Here is an 8,598-nt window from a genome sequence, read left to right as displayed (position 1 = left end):
AGGGGATGCCTTGGGCATCCCCAAGCTTAGACGCTTGAGTCTTCTTAAAATATGCAGGGGTGAACCACCGGGGCATCCCCAAGCTTAGAGCTTTCACTCTCCTTGATCATATTGCATCATTCTCCTCTCTTGATCCTTGAAAACTTCCTCCACACCAAACTCGAAACAACTTATTAGAGGGTTAGTGTACAATAAAAATTAACATGTTCAGAGGTGACACAATCATTCTTAACACTTCTGGACATTGCATAAAGCTACTGGACATTAATGGAACAAAGAAATTCATCCATCATAGCAAAAGAGGCAATGCGAAATAAAAAGGCAGAATCTGTCAAAAAAGAACAGTCCGTAAAGATGGATTTTATTGAGGCACCAGACTTGCTCAAATGAAAATTCCCAAATTGAATGAAAGTTGCGTACATATCTGAGGATCACGCACGTAAATTGGCATATTTTTCTGAGCTACCTCAAGAGGGGCAGGTCGAAATTCGTGACAGCAAAGAAATCTACTACTCGCGCAGTAATCCAAATCTAGTATGAACCTTACTATCAAAGACTTTACTTGGCACAATAATGCACAAAACTAAGATAAGGAGAGGTTGCTACAGTAGTAAACAACTTCCAAGACTGAAATATAAAACAAAAATAATGTAGTAAAAACATGGGTTGTCTCCCATAAGCGCTTTTCTTTAACGCCTTTCAGCTAGGCGCAGAAAGTGTATATCAAGTGTTATCAAGAGACGAAGCATCAACATCATAATTCGTTCTAATAATAGAATCAAAAGGTAACTTCATTCTCTTTCTAGGGAAGTGTTCCATACCTTTCTTGAGAGGAAATTGATATTTAATATTACCTTCCTTCATATCAATGGTAGCACCAACAGTTCGAAGAAAAGGTCTTCCCAATATGATGGGACAAGATGCATTGCGTTCAATATCCAAGACAACAAAATCAACGGGGACAAGGTTATTGTTAACGGTAATGCGAACATTATCAACTCTCCCCAAAGGTTTCTTTATAGCATTATCAACAAGATTAACATCCAAATAACAATTCTTCAATGGTGGCAAGTCAAGCATATTATAGATTTTCTTAGGCATAACGGAAATACTTGCACCAAGATCACATAAAGCATTACAATCAAAGTCATTGACCTTCATCTTAATGATGGGCTCCCAACCATCCTCTAGCTTTCTAGGAATATAAGTTTCAAGTTTTAGTTTCTCTTCTCTAGCTTTTATGAGAGCATTTGTAATATGTTTTGTAAAGGCTAAATTTATAGCACTAGCATTGGGACTCTTAGCAAGTTTTTTTAAGAACTTTATAACTTCAGAGATGTGGCAATCATCAAAATCCAAACCATTACAATCTAAAGCAATGGGATTATCATCCCCAATGTTGGAAAAAAATTTCAGCAGTTTTATCACAGGCAGTTTCAGCAGTTTTAGCAGTTTCAGGCAATTTTGCACGCTTTGTGTAACGACCCGGAAAAACCCTATATTAGATTTTTCACCGTTGCTTGTTTTTTCCGTGTCGTTCCAAGTCATCATGGCATCATGCATATATTTTCAACCTTAAAAATATTTTATTAAACCCTAATTTATTTCTAGTACAATTCCATCTTATTTTTGTTTCAAATTATATCTCTCCTTTCTCTATTTATTTTGTTTCCAAAATCTATTTGAAAATGGTTTTGAAACAAACAGAAAACAATAAAAGAAAACAGGTTTTTAAAATAAAAAAAAGGAGGAGAGGAACCTCCCACCAGCCGGCAGCCCACCCCGCGGCCCAACCTAGCCCAACCCCGCCCAGCTGGGGAAACCCTAACCGGCCACCAGGACTCCCCTAGATTTTTTTGCCCTCCTACCCCCCGCCGCCAGCCTAGCCTTTTTGCTTTCCGCCCCCTCTCTCTTTCTTTTTTTTCCATTCTGCTCCTCCCACCTCTCTCTCTCGTCCCGTCCCCGAGCCGCACGCTCCTCTCTTCCTTCCTCTCGTCTTTTTCCCCTAGCCCGAGCCAGAGCTCGCTCCCGTGCACCTCGTCTCCCTTCCCCGCTCCCGCGCCTGGCGCCGCCACCGGCCGGCAAGCCTCCAGCCGCCGGCTCCCGCGCGTCCTGAGCGCCGCCTAGACCGTCATCTGCGCCGGCCTCCCCCTCTTTCTCTGGCAACCGCAGCAAGGCCTTGCGTCGTCGCTCGCCTTCTGCCGGCGCAGCCATGACCGCTTCTTCCTCGCCCCTGGCGCCCTGCTTCGCGCCGTCGATGTCGTCTCCGCGTGCTGCGACCGCCCCGACCTCATCGATCTCCAAGGCCTGCGCCTCCACGTGCCCTGCTCCGACCTCGGTGGCTTCCTGTGACCCGCGCCGCCTCAAGGTCGCCCGCACAGACGCTGCTCTGCGCCACGCGCCTCCCGTCACGATGTCTTTGCATCGTCCTCAACCGCCATTTTTTTCCCGTGTCGCCAAGTCCTGCTGCCGGAGCTCCTCGAACCGCGTCGCGAATCCTCGCCTCCTGGTCACTGGCCTTCTCGGCCTTGGGCACTTTGCTGCTCACGCTCGGTACAGCCAGCAGTGGCCACCCCTGGTTGCATGTAGTTTTCTTTTGTAGCATAGTTGGATGTGCCGTATCTATCATGGTTCATGTCCTCGCGCCTACCAGGTTTTCCACCACCGCATGACTCGAGTACCTCGCCAAGAACAAGGCCGCTCACAGAACATCGACGCATGTGCAAGTTCGTCGCCGACATTTGAAGATGGAATCAAGTTCTCCTTTCCGGATCCGAGGTCCGAGACTTCTGCTTCCTCTTCTTCCTCTCCGAATCCGGCGACCATCCTTGTTATGAGACCGTGAGACCCCAACCCTAACCAACCTATTTTATAAATGTGATATATAACTTGTTGCATTTATCATATCGCCATGTGTGCATCGCATATCATCTTGTGCATCGCATATGTGGTTTTGGGTTAATAGCGAAACACCTAATAATTAAATATGGAATTATGCGGGATTGTATATCTTGTCCCGGTACCATTTAATTTTGCCGTAGCTCACTCATGCCATGTTTTGCCATGCTAATCAACATTTAATATGTGGGCTAGATAAATATCTCGAACCTAATAATTGTTTGTCCGGACTCCGATTCCGATTAATTGGATAAGTTGCATCACCGCATCATGTTTGCCATGCCATGCATATCATGATCATGCCGATTCTTTTGCCGTATTAGTAAGATATGCATCCGTTGTTTGTTGTAGCATTTTGCTTCTTCCCGGATAGGATCATGAAGTGGTGTGGTGAGATACGACGAGTTCTCCGGATGTTCCTCGGCAAGCTTTAACAGGCAAGCATTTCCCCTATACTCCTGTCCCTGCAGGAGTCGCTCACCTATTTTATTTTGCCTTCTCCCTCATGCTATCCTTAAGTTGCGTTCTTGTCACGTGTCCTTTCCACTTGTTACCTCAAACAGCTCATATTGCCATCACCACCTCCTACGGCTATTGTTTGGTTATCAAGTCTGCCCTTGCGAGTCGTAGTGCATGCTAGTGCTGTTTTATCTCGTTACCATTATTGTTATCTTATTGGGTTATATGCTGGGAAGAATCATGGTTACTTTAGTTGTTGATAATTGTTTTGCGGAGGCATCGGTGGGTCAGCTGATCGTTTTGTGACGGCTCACTTGTGTTTCCTAAATAACTTAGGACCTGAGTTCCTGTTATCTGTTCCGAGACTGAGCGCTCTAACCACACGTGGGTATGCTTACCGGGTCTCCCCTCGACCACTGCCGGAATCTACAGCTTTGTCCAGTGGCCACAACTAGTTTGAATGTTTATTTGTTTCTCCCGGGCGTGCAAGCATGTTTCTTTGTGGTCAGATGATATGATGTTACTTTTGGGGCCTTGTACCACGTTGTCTCTTGCACGTTCGTAGGTTGCGGAGCTGCTGCGAAGTGGTCATCCCGCTGGGCACTGATCACCTAGTACGCTGACGCAATAGCTGAGTCCGCGTCGGAGTTTCGATCGGGCTCCGAAACGGGTTAACTTAGTTAGGTGGCTTCCTGGACATTGTTGTCGTGAAGGAGAGTGCGTGTCGTGATATCCACCTGTCGTAAGTGGGTTGATCGTGCGTGTGGGCACATTTGGGCACCCTGCAGGGTTACATCTTATCGATAAGCCGTGTCCGCGGTTATGGACGACATGGAGCTGTATGACTCGACCATAGACAACTTACACCTGTTGTTTCAATATTAATAACTTGTGTAGTAAGATAGAACAACTCAAATAATAACTGGTTAAAACTTGTCAACCGTGTGAGTGCCTTTGCCAGTACTTCTTTGTGAAGGGGGAACACAACGGCTGTGTTATGTTTGCAGAGTATAGAACTGTTAGTTTATGCGCTCTCTCATCTTCTCTGATTAGACGAATGTTGTAGAGTGTCTCTATAGGTTTTTACTGCTTGCGCGCTGCCGCTTAACCCCACCATATTGCCTATGACGTTCCTCTTGCGTCCTCTAAGTCCCCGCGTGCCTCAAGTACAAAGGACGATCGGTTGACGAATGCTTATACGTCTTGAAGTCTTGTTAAGTACGAACCCGTACTTATTGCTGCTTCTACGGGATATAACCGGGCAGGTATGAAGATATGTTCGGAGAAGACGACGTTAGCAAGGTTACCCTTCCGGCTTGGCCTGGGCAGGGTTATGGACGCCACTAGTTATCTTCAGGACTCTTAGTCCAATTTGTATCTTGTCCGTACTCGGACGTATTCGATCTTCTGTATGATTTGGATCTTTGTATTGTATATTTGTATCTTGACTCGTTGGAGTCGTTGTTGTAATATATGTATCTTGTGGGCTCTATTGTAATCCTGTTGTAATTTTACCGCTCGTGTTAATTCCTCTGGCATCACGTGTGTGATTCGTCGCGCACGTCGTGTCGGAGGGCGTCTCTGAATCGATATCGTGCGGATTTCGGCGGGATCGCTGGAATCCTCATGGTACCGATTCCGGGGCGTCACAAGTTGGTATCAGAGCCTCAGGTTGACGGTACCCCACTAGTCCAGCCTGTAGGTTAGCCTTGCCAACGGACGTTGTTGTGTCTAGTGTCAAAACCTATCTTCTAAAATTCGTTGGATAGATCTGATTAGCTCTGTTTTTCTCCTTATCTATATTCATTCTCCTCTTACCTTTGCGAGTTTTGATTATTCTCTCTTATCTGCTTCTCCGAGTCTTAGGTTCTGACGTGGGTTGGACGATCTATGCCTTAACCTAATAGTACCGATCTCTGAAGGTTTCTGACAGAAGAACATCACCGGCGGCTAACCTTCGTCTTGTCCATTGATGTCATCTATGCCTCACTGATCTTTCTACAATTCTTTGTTCTTTGGTTCCGTCGAATCTTCGCTAACAATGCTTGTCGATATCGTCAATCAGAATTCTGGGAGCTGTTACACGACTCTACTATTCATGTGCAGAGTAATACTTTGAGTGCGGGATGGAGTCATGACCATACCGACTACTCTTATTATTCGCTCTTGTTACCTGAATTGGTGGATCCGTGTGACTGTTACCCCTTCATTTGTTTCTCCGGAGTCATCATTGTCATCGGAACAACGACTTTTTTTTAGTGGTGTCGACCGATCAGCATGGAGCAAGAATTCTTGTTAGTGGTGTCGAGGAGATCAACACGTCGCCTGAAGATCCGCTAGTTCACCTCTCTCCCCCGTACCTGGTTGTGGAATCTCGGGGCGAGATTCCTTGTTAGTGGTGTCGTTTGTAACGACCCGGGAAAACCCTATATTAGATTTTTCACCGTTGCTTGTTTTTTCCGTGTCGTTCCAAGTCATCATGGCATCATGCATATATTTTCAACCTTAAAAATATTTTATTAAACCCTAATTTATTTCTAGTACAATTCCATCTTATTTTTGTTTCAAATTATATCTCTCCTTTCTCTATTTATTTCGTTTCCAAAATCTATTTGAAAATGGTTTTGAAACAAACGAGAAAACAATAAAAGAAAACAGGTTTTTAAAATAAAAAAAAGGAGGAGAGGAACCTCCCACCAGCCGGCAGCCCACCCCGCGGCCCAACCTAGCCCAACCCCGCCCAGCTGGGGAAACCCTAACCGGCCACCAGGACTCCCCTAGATTTTTTGCCCTCCTTCCCCCCGCCGCCAGCCTAGCCTTTTTGCTTTCCGCCCCCTCTTTTTTTTTTTCCATTCTGCTCCTCCCACCTCTCTCTCTCGTCCCGTCCCCGAGCCGCACGCTCCTCTCTTCCTTCCTCTCGTCTTTTTCCCCTAGCCCGAGCCAGAGCTCGCTCCCGTGCACCTCGCCTCCCTTCCCCGCTCCCGCGCCTAGCGCCGCCACCGGCCGGCAAGCCTCCAGCCGCCGGCTCCCGCGCGTCCTGAGCGCCGCCTAGACCGTCATCTGCGCCGGCCTCCCCCTCTTTCTCTGGCAACCGCAGCGAGGCCTTGCGCCGTCGCTCGCCTTCTGCCGGCGCAGCCATGCCCGCTTCTTCCTCGCCCCTGGCGCCCTGCTTCGCGCCGTCGACGTCGTCTCCGCGTGCTGCGACCGCCCCGACCTCGTCGATCTCCAAGGCCTGCGCCTCCACGTGCCCTGCTCCGACCTCGGTGGCTTCCTGTGACCCGCGCCGCCTCAAGGTTGCCCGCACAGACGCTGGCTCGCGCCACGCGCCTCCCGTCACGATGTCTCTCGCATCGTCCTCAACCGCCATTTTTTTCCCGTGTCGCCAAGTCCTGCTGCCGGAGCTCCTCGAACCGCGTCGCGAATCCTCGCCTCTCGGTCGCTGGCCTTCTCGGCCTTGGGCACTTTGCTGCTCACGCTCGGTACAGCCAGCAGTGGCCACCCCTGGTTGCCTGTAGTTTTCTTTTGTAGCATAGTTGGATGTGCCGTATCTATCATGGTTCATGTCCTCGCGCCTCCTGTACCAGGTTTTCCACCACCGCATGACTCGAGTACCTCGCCAAGAACAAGGCCGCTCACAGAACATCGACGCATGTGCAAGTTCTTCGCCGACATTTGAAGATGGAATCAAGTTCGCCTTTCCGGATCCGAGGTCCGAGACCTCGGCTTCTTCTTCTTCCTCTCCGAATCCGGCTACCATCCTTGTTATGATACCGTGAGACCCCAACCCTAACCAACCTATTTTATAAATGTGCTATATAACTTGTTGCATTTATCATATCGCCATGTGTGCATCGCATATCATCTTGTGCATCGCATATGTGGTTTTGGGTTAATAGTGAAACACCTAATAATTAAATATGGAATTATGCGGGATTGTATATCTTGTCCCGGTTCCATTTAATTTTGCCGTAGCTCACTCATGCCATGTTTTGCCATGCTAATCAACATTTAATATGTGGGCTAGATAAATATCTCGAACCTAATAATTGTTTGTCCGGACTCCGATTCCGATTAATTGGATAAGTTGCATCACCGCATCATGTTTGCCATGCCATGCATATCATGATCATGCCGATTCTTTTGCCGTATTAGTAAGATATGCATCCGTTGTTTGTTGTAGCATTTTGCTTCTTCCCGGATAGGATCATGAAGTGGTGTGGTGAGATACGACGAGTTCTCCGGATGTTCCTCGGCAAGCTTTAACAGGCAAGCATTTCCCCTATACTCCTGTCCCTGCAGGAGTCGCTCACCTATTTTATTTTGCCTTCTCCCTCATGCTATCCTTAAGTTGCGTTCTTGTCACGTGTCCTTTCCACTTGTTACCTCAAGCAGCTCATATTGCCATCACCACCTCCTACGGCTATTGTTTGGTTATCGAGTCTGCCCTTGCGAGTCGTAGTGCATGCTAGTGCTGTTTTATCTCGTTACCATTATTGTTATCTTATTGGGTTATATGCTGGGAAGAATCATGGTTACTTTAGTTGTTGATAATTGTTTTGCGGAGGCATCGGTGGGTCAGCTGATCGTTTTGTGACGGCTCACTAGTGTTTCCTAAATAACTTAGGACCCGAGTTCCTGTTATCTGTTCCGAGACTGAGCGCTCTAACCACACGTGGGTATGCTTACCGGGTGTCCCCTCGACCACTGCCGGAATCTACAGCTTTGTCCAGTGGCCACAACTAGTTTGAATGTTTATTTGTTTCTCCCGGGCGTGCAAGCATGTTTCTTTGTGGTCAGATGATATGATGTTACTTTTGGGGCCTTGTACCCCGTTGTCTCTTGCACGTTCGTAGGTTGCGGAGCCGCTGCGAAGTGGTCATCCCGCTGGGCACTGATCACCTAGTACGCTGACGCAATAGCTGAGTCCGCGTCGGAGTTTCGATCGGGCTCCGAAACGGGTTAACTTAGTTAGGTGGCTTCCTGGACATTGTTGTCGTGAAGGAGAGTGCGTGTCGTGATATCCACCTGTCGTAAGTGGGTTGATCGTGCGTGTGGGCATATTTGGGCACCCCTGCAGGGTTACATCTTATCGATAAGCCGTGTCCGCGGTTATGGATGACTTGGAGCTGTATGACTCGACCATAGACAACTTACACCTGTTGTTTCAATATTAATAACTTGTGTAGTAAGATAGAACAACTCAAATAATAACTGGTTAAAACTTGTCAACCGTGTGAGTGC

Source organism: Lolium rigidum, chromosome 7, assembly GCF_022539505.1.
Source record: "Lolium rigidum isolate FL_2022 chromosome 7, APGP_CSIRO_Lrig_0.1, whole genome shotgun sequence".
Classification (NCBI taxonomy): Eukaryota; Viridiplantae; Streptophyta; class Magnoliopsida; order Poales; family Poaceae; genus Lolium; species Lolium rigidum.
Note: the sequence above shows the minus strand (reverse complement) of the source record.